Raw genomic sequence first — 14758 nt, forward strand, 5'->3', positions numbered from 1 at the left:
CACACAACGGCTAAGGCTATGATGCTGAGTAGCCTGGTGATAGGTTGAGGTATGTTGGTTGAAGTAGGTAGAAAGGAGACCTGGAATAATACTACAACTACTAAGCAGTATCAGGGGAAACTATGTTTCCCGCTGCTACTGCTGAAAAACTTTAAAGATTCCAAGGACTTTAAATAATGTCGTTAAAGACTGTCGGGGATTTCCATCCAGTATACTTTCTAAGATCCTCAAAGTTCATATGTTGGAAATAATTAATAGAGGTGGCTACTCCCCTGATATCATGTGCTTTTGGGAATGACTCAGGGTTGGCTTGTTTAATGAAGTAAAGGATTTGCTGTCTAATACCTTTAACTGACAAAGTACCACCTTTTTCTCTCATGAAGAGAGCACCAGAGGATCTAGAAGAAGTACGAGAAAGAAAGGCTCTAAGAGTTGATACTGGGCAGAGAGAAGGATCCTGTGGAAGTGGGATAACCTTCCAAGGAGCCCACCTTGCAAGAGGATCTTCATTTTTGGCTAAAAAGACTACGATCCGGAGCAAGTAGAACTTCTCCTGATGGGAGGAATTCCACATTGACCCGCATCCCTGGATAGAGCCGACAGTTCTGAAATTCTCGCTCCTGAGGCTAGCTTAATAAGAATAATGTCTTCCTCAGGAGCATTATAATGTACAAAGATGAGTTTGTCAGTATTCTGAAGCTAGTTTGAGAACATCATTTAAGAACCATGAAACTGTAGTAGCCTCTGAGAAGGTCTAAGTCTAGCACAGGCTTTAGGGATAGATGTGAAATAAGATTCAGTCAAATCTATCTGAAAACCTACTTGAAAGATTTTCTTCAAAGCCGACTTATGAGTGGTAATCGTGCTAGCTGCTAAACCTTTTTCAAATAAAGATCTGAAAAAGGATATAGCCAAATTAAACTGTCATGGTTGTAGTGTTCGATTTCTCTCAAGAAAGATGCTAATTTCTTAACAGCTGAGTCATATTGTCTAATGGTTGACTCCCTTTTATCTGATTCTAGGAAAAGAATCTCTGTGGATCAATGTCAGCATCTTTATTAGCCGCAAACAAACTTCATGAAGTCCATAAAGTTAGGGTCTGGAGAGTTCCTTGAGGAAGCGAACACAGTCCTCATTTGTACTGATTGTGATAGTTTGGGGTTGGGGATCCGTTGATGGTCGGAGACCCAATTCCAAAAGAAGTGATACCAGTTGCTCTTGGGCCAGTTCGGTGCAATCAGAGCTATTATCCCTTTGAAAGACCTTAGTTTGTCTAGGACTTTCAAGAGAAGATTCACTGGAGGAAAAACATAAATTCTCCTCCATTGATTCCAATCCAACGACAGGGCGTCCGTGGCATAAGCCAGAGTCCAGGTGTTGGGGGGCCACGTAGCAAGGGAGCTTGTGGTTTGCTTGTGAGGCGAAGAGATCCACTTGGAGACCTGGGACTCTCCGGCTTACCCACTGGAATGACCCAACGTCCAGAGACCACTCTGATTCCAGAGGGACTGACCGGGACAGGGCGTCTGCTATCACATTTCTTACTCCTGCCAGATGAGTGGCAGACAGATGCCATTTGTGTTTGCTTGCTAATGCAAAGATGGCTATCATGACATGGTTCACATGTTTGGATTTGGACCCTCCTCTGTTGATGCAATGAACTACCACTGCACTGTCCAAAACTAGCCTTAGATGAGACTTTTTCGGGGGAAGCAGTCTCTTCAGAGTAAGAAATACTGCCATTGCTTCCAACACATTTATGTGAAGCTGGCGAAATTGAACTGACCAAGTCCCCTGAACTTGTTTGAACTGAGAGTATCCCCCCCACCCGGACAGGGATGCGTCCGTGTGAATGGTTAACATTGGGAGGGGATATTGAAGGGGTACTTTCTTGGCTAAGTTCTTTACTTTTGACCAAGGCCGTAGTTGGTTGCGGAGGATCTGTGGGATTACTGACAACTTGTCTCGATATTTGGAGTTTGCTTTTGACCGCCAAATTCGATTTATATCTTTCAGCCTCGCTTTCAGAAGGATATCTGTTACCGAAGCAAACTGAAGAGACCCTAGGATTCTCTCCTGGTTTCTTCTTGACGTTTTGTTTGCACTTGAGAAATTGCCTGACAGACTTTGCTATTTCCTTCCGTTTGGCTATTGGAATTGATAGATTGTGGGAGGGACAAATCCATTGGATTCCTAGCCACTGAAAACGAGATTCCGGAACAAGTCTGGATTTCGTTTTGTTTATCTGGAAACCCCAGATGTTCCAGAAAGTGAACTACCTTTTTGGTAGCTTTGAGACATTCCTCGACTGTTGGTGCCCAGATTAACCAATCGTCGAGGTATGCCGCTACCATGATTCCCTGAGCTCTCAATTGTTGTACAACCACTTCTGCTATCTTTGTGAATACCCTGGGGGCTACATTCAGACCGAAGGGGCATCACTTTGAATGAGAATGTCTGACTTCCTAGCCTGAATCCTAGGAATGGGCGGAAGTGCCTGGCTATAGGGATATGATAGTATGCGTCTGTAAGATCGATGGAGCATGTGACGGCTCCACGCGGAAGTAAGGTCCTTACTTGCGAGAGGGTAAGCATCTTGAACTTGTCGCAGCGAATGAAAGAGTTTAGCTTTGACAAGTCTAAGATTACCCTTCTTTTGTTGAGCCTTCTTTGGCACGCTGAATAAGCGACCTTGAAATTTTAGATGTTTTGACTCTCGCAATAGCTCCTTTTCTGAAGGAGTTCTTCCGCGTATCTATCAATTCCTTTGATGGTACCTGAGGATGGAATGATTTGATTGGAGGAGGATCTTGGATCCAGCTCCAGCCTAATCCTTTGGACACTATGCTCTGTGCCCAATTGCTGAACCCCCACCTGTGGCGGAAGATGGAACCAGCCTCCCTCCTACCTGGGGAGCCTCATTGCTGATGGGCGGGTTTGGCCCACCACGCCCTCCTCTGAACTGCTTACTCCTTGTGCCCCTTCCTGCGCCACGGTGACGAAAGTAACCTCTCGCCCTACCTCTCGGTTGTTGAGTAGCCTTGAGCCTCATAAGCAGGGTTAAAGGCAGGCGAGATAGCATAGGAAGTCGAAGGTTGCGATTGCTGGGGCACCAGGAGGAAAGGCTGAGTTTGCTTAGATGTAGCAGGTTGTCCTTGTTGGGTGACTGGGACTGCCTGCACAAACTGCTGCTGATGCTGGAGTTTTTTATATGGCTGGAACCTCCTACCAGCCTTCTTTGGCTTCTTGCCAGCAGAGGGAACGGATTCCTGTTTCCTCTTAGAGGAAATACCCCACCTAGCTCTAAGGCTCTGGTTGAGTCTAGCAGCTTCGTGGTGGACTTCGTTCACTGCTGACTCTGGAAGAGATCCGCTCCCCACATGCTGGCAGTCAAGAGTCTATTAGGCTCGTGCCTAATGGTTGCACTCTTGAAGAACATGCTTTCGACAGTTCTTCCTGGCTTGGAAGAAGTCAAAAGCGTCTAACAGAACCGTCTGAAATTGCGACTTTGCTAGGATTTTGAATAGCGGTTTCGTTGCGCGTAAGATAGCGCCAGCCATTTCCGTGACGATGAGTGAGTTAAGGGACCTGCCAAACCTAGTTCGCGCATCGAACTCTGCCTGGATTAGGGAGTCCGGCAGCCTAGGCAACTTCTCACCGAACTGGTCCATTAGCGCAGTCCGGCTTGAGTTTACCCTGCGTGAAAGTAGCTGGCAGGTTTTCCCCATAACTCTCCGAAGGCGGGAAAGAGTGGAGAAGTGGACTCCGACTCTCTCAACTGTGGAACGGGCTCATCCTTGAGGACTGCCTGAAGAGCCTTCTCCACCAATTTCGTGGCGAACGGAAGAGAGACCTCTTCTTCCGTGGCGAAAATAGTGAAGGGGCTCTTATAGGCCTGGAGTTTAGTATTAGTACACTCCCAGTCCTCAAGGCAGTGAACCCATTCCCGTTGGGCGTGATCTCTACTATAGAGGACTGACATCCTTCGAGATCTTATCCTCCCTTGTAAGAGCCGTTGACGTCAGCCTAGCATATCCCCATGAAAGGCTGTGACAGACCCGGAGGATAGAACTCGAAGTCCTCAATCCTTCGAGTGCCAAACTCCGGGATCGAAATCATCCCGTCCTTAAAGGGGAGCGTAGGCCGCTACTCCCTCCATGGATTGTCCATAGAGAAAGCTGGCAAGGGAGTCGTAAGACGGGAGTTGGAGAATCCCGTGCTAGAAGCAGGGGATACTGGGGGAGGAGCCTGGGATAGCCCAACCATCCGATCCTCATTCTCTCTTACTCTATTCGAGAGTTCCTGGACCGTCTGTCCCAGTTTGAGACAGAGAGCTCGACAAATGTGCGAACATCTGCTCAAAACGTGTTCCCAAAGCTGAGATTTGGGAACCAATCATCACTCCTACCTGCTCCATCATTCCTGGTGAGACAGGAGAAGGAACGCAGGAGCTGGTGCTTGCCACCCCTGCCGGGCATAGCCGGAGAGGGGGCAGCGAGGCGGGAGAAGGCAACGAGTCGGAGGTAGCGCGAGCTTTCTCCTTCGAAGCCTTGCCTCTGGAGCTCTTCGACTGGGAAGAGCTTGGCTTAGCCTTCACCGCGTCGGCGTAAGAAGTCGATGACTTCCTAGCCGAAGAAGACGAAGACGACTTCTTAGAAGTCGTCTTAGACAATGTCTTCGGTTCTCTCTTTCCCTTCTCCTTGGGAGGTACAGAGAGAGCGGGAGTGCGGCTAGGGATCTCGGATCCCGGAAAGCCTTGGAAAGAGGCGGAAGAAGAAGGGAACAGGAGAAGATCCAGGAGCGCCAAGGAAAGACCTTGGGCGCCCGACAAACCTACCTCAACCAACAATCCTCACTCACTACCGCCATCGGCTCAAGATTCAGGTCCAGGCCGGCGACGTCTGGAACTGACTCCTGGGCGGCTCCGACCCCCAACGACTGCTGGAGTTCTTGCTGGATGGCGGCTATGACGGGGGCGGCGGACAAGGGGTCGACGTAGCCCGTCGACTTGCCCGCAGGGAAGATCTGCATGGCCAGCTTCCTATCCAATATATAGGGCTGGCCCTTGGCGGCGTTCTTCCCAAAGCCGCCCACCCACGCTTTCAGGGTGGCGAGGGCGACTTCTCTCACACCGCTAGCCTGAAAGAAAGGCTGAATTAGCTACCAATTGCGGACAGGGTTAACAAACTTACGAACTAAAAGTGTTAGTAAATTGATAAATAACCTCATAATGGTCTTACCCCACCAACCAGCTGATCGACCAGGTCGTAACATATAGTGCAGGCCTCGGGATGCCAAACGATAGACTCGTTGAACAAGGTGGCACATGGGGCGTGAGACCTGCATTCGTCATGTCCGCAGGGGTCGTGCAGCGTCGCATTACAAGCGAGGACCTGGCAGTTGGTAGCCTGTAAGTGAAAACGTACATGAGTACAAAGTAAACACTTACAGCCTAACATATGCTCCGCTGGTGGCGGAGCGATAAAGTTAGATAAAACCAGAGCCCTGCTAAAATACGTGTGGTAACCATGTTGGAAGAAAGGCTATGGCTCCGCCAGTGGCGGAGGCACAAGAATCAACCAACTAGGAGTGGTGGTAATGGAAACCACAACGGATAATGGCGGGGATGGTTGATAACATAAATATTATAATAAACAATTCATTGTAAAATATCTTAAATTAGGGTATATATCCTTAACATAGCATGGTAAAAACATAACAACCAACTTTCCTCCACCCGTCTACTAGAAGAGTGCGTAGGTAAGGGTAAGCTCCCTTCCGGTAGCGGGGGAGAGAAAAAAGGATATAGTAGGCAAGCAATCGACCATCCATGGCACCCACCCTGCCCGCTAGCGGAGCCAATATCCTATAACCAAAGGGGCCCCGGCTGCGACGGAAGGCCCCTTTCATATTCGTAAGGGAGGTGGCCTGAGTAATGAGGAGGGGGGAAGGAGGTCCCGGTGAAACGCGGCGGGAGCGAGGAAAGGGGGAAGGGATGGCCTACTCCTCCCCGCCTCACCAACTACCCGTATGGAGACCCGGTACCTCATAGTGGTCGCCCTATACCCCCTGCTGGCGGAACCCCCCGGCACCTCCGGAATGTGAGAGAAGGCTATGAGGTTGTTATGACAACCAAGGGGTCCCCCAGCTCCTCCCTACATCAGAGAGGGAGGGAAGGGGCAGGGTAAGGTGCAATGGAACACGTGACCACCAGTGGCCTAGGCCGCGAACACACAACCGTGGTAGGGCCACGTGAACCAAGCTGTACCAATACATGGAACAAGCACCTAGGCTAGCCTAACACCCTAAATAATAATAATAAAATACATCGAAAGGTGGAAGAGACACTTTAGTAAAAGAGAAAGAAGCCCAGGAGGAGGCAAACTATTCCAAGAAACAGGAGCCTACTCGGAGCCAGCGATAGCCGATGTAGAGCAAGAGCCGGGATGCTGGGCCAGAATAAAATAATAATAGCCCTAAATACCAAGCTAAGAGAATGGTAAGAGGGCTAACTAGCTAAAACTCGATGTAAAACAATGAACGGGATAAAGTAAGCCCATAAGTATAAGAAGTCCCAGTATGGACGACCGGGAATTCTTACGAGGCAGCATGGGCCGCCACGAGACAAGCCGGGGAAACCGTATATGACCTATAAAAAGGAAAATACTGGTACCCGGAAGATAAAACTGTGATAAAATATTACTTATGAGTTACTTAACTTAGCCGTGGCAATTGCTGAGCGTTCCATCGTAGAATACGATATAAATCCAGAGAAAAATAGCACAAGAAAAAACTGCGTCTAGACGCTGGCGCTAAATTTTAAGGATGTCCGCTAGGGGCGCTGCTGTCCGTGGCGTCCTCTAGTAGTAGTAGTAGAGGCTGCATCGCCCGTTGGTGTCGGCTCTCTCTTAGGGGGATTCTGATAGGGAAGTTCTAATTGGTGTTTGTCTCGTGGTAGTGTTCCACACTCGCCCCTATATCATACCGACACTTCTTTTTAAGAGTGAGCGAGTCAGTCTTACTGACATTTTCTTAATTTTGTTTTTTCTCTGGTAATTTTAGGATAATTTTACCTAGAAAGATGATGTTAAGGATTACTTTCATAGGCCGACACGAGCTGAGCCCAGAAATTTTTTCGTGCGATTGTCCTAATGTTTGCACCCTTTTAAATTTGCCATTACATAAAGTTTTATATATGGAAATGTGCGCAATTTCATGCACAATACAACAAAAGACAACCCATGGTTGTAGCTTTTATCAGTTTTGAAATATTTTCATATAAATAACGTTAAGTGCAAAAATTTCAACTTTCGGTCAGCTTTGACTCTACCGAAAAACGCAATTGTAAGCTAAAACTCTTATATTCTAGTAATATTCAATCATTTACCTTCATTTTGCAACGACTTGGAAGTCTCTAGCACAATATTTTGATTTATGGTGAATTTATGAAAAAAAAAAAAATTACGTTCGCGCGGTAACTCTTCCGAAAAAATCAGAATTTTTTTGTGCGATTGTCGAAATGTTTGCACCATTTAAAATTAGCTGTTTCATAAAGTTTATATATGAAAATGTGCGCAATTTCATTTAGAATACAACTAAAAATGATTGAAGGTTGTAGCTTTTCTCTTTTTTCGAAATATTTGCATATAAATCACGATAAATAGAAAAAAAAAACCCACGTTTCGGGTCGGTCAAATTTGACTCTACCGAAATAGTTTGAAAAACGCAATTGTAAGCTAAAAACTCTTACGGCCTAGTAATATTCCGTCATGTTTCTTCATTTTGAAACAAATTTGAAGTCTCTAAAACAATATTGTGATTTATGGTGAATTTTTGAAAAATATATTTACCTTCACTCCGCGCTGCCGATTCGCGGACCGCAAGTCTCCGAAATACGTACATGGCATTATCCTAATATTGCTCCTTTTCATATTAGCCTTTTATAGAGTTTCATATATCAAAATGTGCGCAAATTCATGAAGAATACAATAAAAATATTGAAGGTTGTAGCTTTTTCCATCTTCGAAATATGTGCATATGAAAAAATATATATATTAAAATTTCGACATTCGGTCAAATTTAACTCGTCCGAAATGGTCGAAATCTGCAATTCTAATCAAAAACTCTTACAGTATCGTAATATTCAATCGTTTGTCTTAATTTTGAAACAAATTGGAAGTCTCTAGAACATTATTTAGAATTACGGTGAATTTTTGAAAAAAATATTTTTTTTGCGTCAGCGCGTTACGAATTCGTACATCATTTTGTGATAATATTTTTCCGGTGTTAATTTTATTGTTTTACAATGTATTATATATCAAAATGATCGCAATTTAGTGTACAATACGCGCAAAAAAAAGTAACTGGTTAGCTTTGACCGTTTTCTGCACAGCGTGATTTGAATACAATTATGTATGAATTTTTTTTTTTTCGCTACCATATATCGCATTATTTACATATGATAATGATATTATTTTTCATTTCTGATGGTTGCATTCTAAACTTCAGGCAATGACAAAAAAAGGAGCCAAAAATGAACTCTTAATCTTCAAAAGTACGCGCGCTGTAATTTTTTGAAAAAAATTATTTTTTGTTTTTCCACTTCCGCGCTCACTCCAAACCAGGCCCGGCATACGGGAGACGTTTTGATTTTTAGGGCTCCGGCTTAAGAGGGTTAATGCCATGTTGTGCATGATATTTCATTTCATGTATAATAACAAAAGAGATTTTAGTTTCTAGATTCTCTGTCATACTTCAAATGTTGTTTACTTCATCTTTTTCTTATTCCCTTCTAGTTACACTTCATGCACACTGGAGGTGTTGCTCTCTACACAATCAGTACAGTAACCTCTCATTTGAGAACACTAATGGGTCCAGGTGGTGTGCTTACATAAAAAAATGTGGTTATAATCTTGTTTCTGATTCTGTGAATGGCCAGCTTGTGCATGATAGAATTACAAAAAATGAGTAAACATGAATTCTGTTTTTTTTTTTTTTTTTTTTTTTTTTTTTTAACACTCACTAGCAAACGTTCTTATTCAAGACCAAATATCATAATAGGCCAACTTACCCAAACTGTATACAGACCCCACCCTACTTATGAACAAGTTACATTCCAGATGGACGGTTGTATATTGAACTATTTGTAAGCTGGTTACTGTATTCTTCATGCCTATTTAAGTACAGTGTAATATAAAGACAGTGTACATAGTGTCCCCCCAGTTTTACACGTTTCATATTTCTGCGGTCCACTTTGTCGTGGATTTTTGTGGAACACATTATTCACTTTTCCATAGTGCACTTTCACTAATTTTCAGATTTTTAATTGGGCAGTATCTCTAAAACTATCACTAATTTCCTTTTTTGTAGTGCAACACTGTGTATTCACTAATTACTAAATTTTTCCATTAAAATATGCTAATTACTGTATTTTTTTCATTAAAATATAAGAGAGAGAGAGAGAGAGAGAGAGAGAGAGAGAGAGAGAGAGAGAGAGAGAGAGAGAGAGAGAGATTTACAAGGATTAGGATGTCTCAAAGACTTGTTAGCCCATCCGAGGAGACATCGTATGCTCACTTATATCTTGGAGCAGGTTTTACTGTGCATTCACAGTGTCCTAATGATTTTGTCTAGCTTTCTTTTAAACTCTTCCACACTGTTGCTGTTTACAATTTCTGTGGCAGTTTATTCCATGTGTCACATATCCTGTTCGTGAAGAAGTTCCCACAATGGGATGTGTTGTATCTCTTCAGTTCTAGTTTCCATCCATTATTTCTTGTTTGGTTTTCATATAATGTAAACAGGTGACTGTCTACTTTTGTTATGCATTTCAGTATTTTAAATGTTTCTATTAGTTATCATCACAATCATCATGTTTCTAAGCTGTACATGTTCAGGCTCTATAGTCATCTTCGGTAACCTATTTGTCTGATGGATAGAATTAACTTTGTGGCTCTTGCTTGTACTACTCCTAATCTGTCTTTTCTTAGTGTTGGTGACCAAAACTGTACTGCATATTCAAGATGGGGTCTAACTATTGATGTGTAGAGCTGCAGCACCGTTTTCTTATTTCTTGTATTTGAACTGCCTCTTTATGTATCCCACTAGTTTCTGTGCCTTCTTTTCAGCTTTTGTGCACTGTTTTGTGGATTTTAAGTCCTCGGTAATAATTACTCCAAGGTCCTCCTCTTGTTCTACACTACTTAAGTTATTCTCAAGTAGCATGTAGCTGGCATGGGGGTTGTTTGTTCCTATTTGTATGAGAGAGAGAGAGAGAGAGAGAGAGAGAGAGAGCTATTTTCAGCATGATTCACATGGATATTTGCCTATACGTAAAACACAGCTTCACGATTACGTCTGCATATATCATTAACATTCTACACAGTAAGACTGATGAAGGAGAGATGCGCGATACCCACAGTTCCATCTTTGCGAGATGGGACTCGGGGTTTCAACCAATCAACGTCAAGTGTACTGCCAATGAGCGACAAGGAAAATGAATGCTGCTCCCGGATTGGCTGCTCTGCAGGCGACAGCCAATAACGTGTCGAGTATCATTTCTTTTGGTACTGCTCTAAGGCAGTGTCACGATGTCATAAGAGTTGTTTATTTGCGGAAAGTTGGCTTGGGGGAAGCATCTTTTAAGAAAAACCAATTATGTATGCATGAAAATACTGCGTACCATTGTCTTATGTATTTTAGATATGCTCTGCATATTTATAGTATCATCCTTAAACACTTCATGTATATACGTATCATATTTAGAAATCATCTCAAAACTAAACATTTCATAAAAGGTACAATCTGTGCAACATGTCAGTGCACAATTTATACCCAATTGACCCAATGCAGTTCAATGTTCTATTGTTTGTGCATGTTTTGCGTGTGTGGTACAGTATATATTGTACGTATTATGTACTGTGTACTAAGAATATCCTTTAAAATGTCCTCTAAACATTTTAGGGGTGCATGTAACTTACTTAGTATGTAATAGCTGTAGGAGAGCACTGTATTGTAAGGTTACTTTTGGTGTTTTGGGATGATGTTTTGGTTTGTTTTTATTTGAAATGATAATAAATTTTTTAGTATGATAATTAAAGGTATATTTTTGTTTTAACTATCTAATTAAGCAGTGAAATGTTAAAATAGACAATTAAGGGATTTTGACGTAAGGAAAAATCTATTTCTGGGCGATTGGTTCGTGTCGCCAGCGAAATATCCTTTAATCCATTATTTCTAAGGTAAATGTACTAACACATACCAGAGAATAAATAAAATAAAGAAAAGGTCAGTACCGCTGACTCGCTCACCCTCCAAGAGGGTGTCGGTATGAACACTATGGCGAGTGAGACCACTACCACGAACCACTTGCCAATAGAAATCTCCTACAACAAAACCCCCACAAGAGGGGAGCCGACCCACAGAGTGGGCAGCAACTACTACTACTCCATCCCATGCTGCCGACTGCTGCGCCTCTGGTGGCCATCCTGAAGTTAGCAGACAATCTTGAGCACAGGGATGGGTAGGGTGGGATTTCGCTGGCGACACGAACCAATCGCCCAGAAATAGATTTTTCCTTACGTCAAAATCCCTTTTCTGGGCTCAGTTCGTGTCGCTGCGCGAAATCGTACCAGAGAAATAGCACAAGATTGTAAAGAAAATAATTAAATAAATAAATAAGGTCTCAAAAGAAACATAAAATAAAATAAAGAAATATAATTGCTAAGAAACATACATATACACAATGATACAGAATAGAAATTATTCCTTAAAATTAACTTAAAGTTAACATATATGTACAGGGCTTACATGGAATATATGTTGAACTTAACATCTGTGTATAGTTAATATGTACAAAGTAAATAAAGCAATTATAACAACAAACTGAATTAGAACAAACTTGACAATAATATAATAAACAAATGTATATGACTTAGTATACAAAACCCGTAACCATTGTAAATGTAGATGTGTCACCCTAGCATAAAAATAAGGGGACCACATCATAGAGATCATTATATACAATCAATTGTGAGTGACCCTAGCAAAAAAATAAGGGGCACTCACTGTACCATCATAAGAGCAGCTAAGACTCAAGGTAAACGTAGATGAACATGGTAGGTATAGACAAAACTGTTGAGTGAGATAGGTAGAAAGGAGAACTGGATCTTCTACTTAAGATTAAGCAGAGTCGGGGGAAACTATGTTACCCGCCGCAACTGCTGAAAATTTCAGAGCTTCCAAGGACTTTAAGTAATGACGCTTAAATACTGTCGGCGATTTCCATCCAGTATACTTCTTTAAATCATCAAAATTCATGTGTTGGAAATAGTTGATTGAGGTGGCAACTGCCCTGACATCATGAGCTTTAGGGAAGGAATCAGGGTTGGCTTGCTTAATAAAGTACAGGATCTGTTGCCTGATACCTTTAATAGATAAAGTACCACCTTTTTCTCTCTTAAAGAGAGGACCCGACGAGGATGAGGATGTCCTGGACAGAAAGGCTCGTAAGGTCGATACTGGACAAAGAGAAACATCTTGTGGAAGGGGTACAACCTTCCACGGTTCCCACCTCATCAAAGGATCCTCATTCTTTCTATAAAACTACGTTCCGGAGAAAGTAGAACTTCCCCTGTGGGAAGAAATTCAATATGATTCGGATCTCTGGATAACGCCGACAGTTCTGAAATTCTAGCTCCTGAAGCCAAGCTTAATAAAAATAGAGTTTTTCTTAAGAGCATATAAATGAACATGTCGTATTATCTGTTTCTGAAGCCAGCTTTAGAACATCATTTAAGAACCACGATACTGACGTAGGCCTCACTGAAGGTCTAAGTCTAGCACAAGCCTTGGGAATAGACGAGAAGTAAGAGTCTGTCAAGTCTATGTTGAACCCGAGTTGAAATATCTTTTTCAAGGCTGACTTGTTTGTCGTAATAGTGCTAGCTGCTAAGCCTTTTTCAAATAAAGATCTAAAAAGGAAAAAGGTATAGCTGAATTGATTGTCATGATTCTAATATCTGATTCTCTCAGGAAGGTTGCTAACTTTTTGACTGCAGCATCATACTGTCTCAAAGTTGAATCTCTTTTATCAGATTCCAAGAAAAGAATATTTCGAGGATCAATATTCTCATCTCTTTTAGCCCCAAACTTCATGAGTCCATAAGTTAGGGTTTTGAGAATTCCTGAGGAAGCGAACACAGTCTTCGTTTGTACTGACTGGGAGAGCCTGGGATTGGGAATTCGAAGAGGACGAAGACCCAGTTCCAGAATCAGAGGGTACCAATTGCTCTTCGGCCAGTCTGGGGCTACTAGAGCTACTTGACCCTTGAACGTCCTGAGTTTGTTCAGTACCTTCAGGAGAAGATTCACTGGAGGAAAGACATAAATCTTCTCCCAGTTGTTCCAATCTATGGACAGGGCGTCCGTGGCATAGGCCAGAGGGTCCAGGTTGGGGGCCACATAACATGGGAGTTTGTGGTTCGCTTGAGATGCGAATAGATCCACTTGTAGACCTGGAAACCCCTCCGGAGAATCCATTGGAACGAACTGTTGTCCAGTGACCATTTCCGACTCCAGAGGACTGATCGGGATAGAGCATCTGCTATGACGTTTCTCACTCCAGCATTATGGGTGGAGGAGAGGTGCCAGCTGAACTTGTCCGCCAGGGAGAAGATGGCTACCATGACATGATTCAGATGTCGTGACTTGGAGCCTCCCTGTTTACACAATGGACTACCACTGCGCTGTCCAAAACTAGTTTTATGTGGGAGTTCTTTTGGCGGAACCGTAACCTTTTCAGAGTCAAGAACACTGCCATTGCTTCTAGTACATTTATGTGAAGCTGGCGGGAACTGGGGTGACCAGGTTCCTTGAACCTTCTTGAACTGAGAATAATCCTCCCAGCCGCTTAATGAAGCGTCCGTGTGGATGGTAATCCCCGGAGGAGGAAACTGAAGGGGTACCGATATTGATAGGTTCTTGACTTTTGCCCAAGGGCGTAGACGATTCCGTAGAATCTGTGGGACTGATGATAACTTGTCCCTGGATCTGACATTTGCTCGTGAGCGCCAGATCCTGGTTAGGTCTTTCAGTTTGGCTTTCATCAAGATGTTTGTCACTGATGCAAATTGGAGTGAACCCAGGATTCTTTCCTGGCTTCTCCTTGAAGCATGTTTGTGTCCTAGAAATTTCTTTACTGACTTCGCTATTTCTTTTCTCTTGGCTGATGGAATCGACAGAGTATGGGAGGAAAGATTCCATTGAATGCCAGCCACTGAAAGTTGGACTCCGGAGTGAGTCTTGATTTTGTCCTGTTTATCTTGAAGCCTAGATACTCCAGGAACTGGATTACTTTCAATGTGGCTTTGCGACATTCCTCGACTGTTGGAGCCCAAATCAACCAATCGTCGAGATACGCTACTACCATAATCCCCTGAGACCTCAGTTGTTGGACAACTACCTCTGCCAACTTCGTGAACACCCTGGGTGCCACGTTTAGACCGAAGGGAACTACCTTGAAGGAGAACGCTTGATCTCCTATCTTGAAGCCCAGATAAGGGCGAAAGTGTCTTGCAATAGGGATATGATAGTATGCGTCTGTAAGATCGATAGAGGTGGTGACGGCCCCACGGGGAAGTAAGGTCCGCACCTGCGAGATGGTGAGCATTTTGAACTTGTCGCAGCGAATGGCCAAGTTTAAACGGGATAAGTCTAAGATTACCCTTCTTTTTTGTGAGCCTTTCTTTGGAACGCTGAA

At 43.3% G+C, this 14758-nt stretch overlaps 1 protein-coding gene across 4 annotated transcripts in view; it reads right to left on the reverse strand.

Annotated features, from left to right (window-relative positions):
* LOC135203030 (uncharacterized) overlaps positions 1–14758 on the reverse strand; it is a 252978-nt gene that overhangs the window by 170212 nt on the left and 68008 nt on the right. The window lies entirely within an intron of this gene.

This window comes from Macrobrachium nipponense, chromosome 33 (assembly GCF_015104395.2).
Source record: "Macrobrachium nipponense isolate FS-2020 chromosome 33, ASM1510439v2, whole genome shotgun sequence".
In the NCBI taxonomy this organism is placed as follows: domain Eukaryota; kingdom Metazoa; phylum Arthropoda; class Malacostraca; order Decapoda; family Palaemonidae; genus Macrobrachium; species Macrobrachium nipponense.